This window comes from Arachis hypogaea, chromosome 3 (genome assembly GCF_003086295.3).
Source record: "Arachis hypogaea cultivar Tifrunner chromosome 3, arahy.Tifrunner.gnm2.J5K5, whole genome shotgun sequence".
Classification (NCBI taxonomy): domain Eukaryota; kingdom Viridiplantae; phylum Streptophyta; class Magnoliopsida; order Fabales; family Fabaceae; genus Arachis; species Arachis hypogaea.
Genome location: NC_092038.1, coordinates 37,359,288 through 37,360,448, shown reverse-complemented (window position 1 = coordinate 37,360,448; position 1,161 = coordinate 37,359,288). Strand labels below are relative to the sequence as shown.

Sequence of the window (1,161 nt, the reverse complement as noted above, 5' to 3'; positions counted from 1 at the left end):
AGTGCCGCCGGGAACTTTGCCGGAGGAGAGAGCTTAACGATGTCGATGAATTGATCGGAACCTCCTTCCACCGCCATTTCCGATTCTTCTTCTCACTGTAACCTTTCACCACCGAGATTGTGTTTTTTCCAGCGAGAAATGGAGAATGAGCTACGAGTTGGTTTGTTGGTGGGAATTTCTAGAGAGAGAAACAGCTTAATAAGTTTGTTGAGCTTGGCGGGAATTTTTTTTTAATTTGCGTTGGGCTTTCTGTTTCTGATTTCGTTTGGCCGTTTGGGGACTGATCAATAAAGTAGTGGGTGGTAGTAAGATAATGGATATTTAAATTTTAATATGCAAATAAAGTAGCAAGCGGATCCGTGGCGCAATGGTAGCGCGTCTGACTCCAGATCAGAAGGTTGCGTGTTCGATTCACGTCGGGTTCAATATCCCGATCCGTAAAGCTACCGCCGGATCAATTTTTTTTTTTGTGTATTTCAACGGGCCTAGGCACGTAATAACAGTTTTTTTATTAGTATGTTTTGGCTTCTGTTTTGGACCAAAGAAAGGCACTATAATTTAGAATTTTAGACTAGATTCTCTCTCTCTCAGTTGATATACTCACCAATTCACTATATAATATTTTCATTCAAAATATAGTACTTTAATAGTTGTATAAGAGTTGTAAACAAATTAATTGTTCATATCATATTTGTTGCAAAATTTTGCGCCCACAATTGTGTGCATATTATTTTTCTTTTTGGGTATAAATAGTGTGTGTACACAAAACTTAAATGAATAAGGGAATTGTGACATATCCGACCAAAAAAGAAAGAAGAAGGTAAATTGTAAGTTTGCAATATCTAATAGATATAAAATCCAAACTTTCAACATATATAAAACAAAAATTGAAAACAACAAAAAATTAGTTATGTGACCTTTTTCAACTAAAATAACTGTATTTTTGTAATAGTGTATATTTCTGTATTCTGTATACGATGATATATATATATATATATATATATATATATATATATATATATATATATATATATATATATAGTAATTATTATTATAAATATTTTATAAAATTATAATTAAAATAAATTTTTAGAATTTTTAATATTAAAATATTAAAAATAATTAGTATTTATTTTAATCAATTGAGTTTGTTGAGTAATT

General features: G+C 30.5%; 1 non-coding gene across 1 annotated transcript; it reads left to right on the top strand.

Moving 5' to 3' along the window:
* The first annotated feature begins 353 nt into the window (after window positions 1-353).
* Window positions 354-425, top strand: TRNAW-CCA (transfer RNA tryptophan (anticodon CCA)). Its single transcript has one exon. It is a non-coding gene; the product is annotated as a tRNA-Trp (tRNA).
* The last annotated feature ends 736 nt before the right edge of the window (window positions 426-1,161 follow it).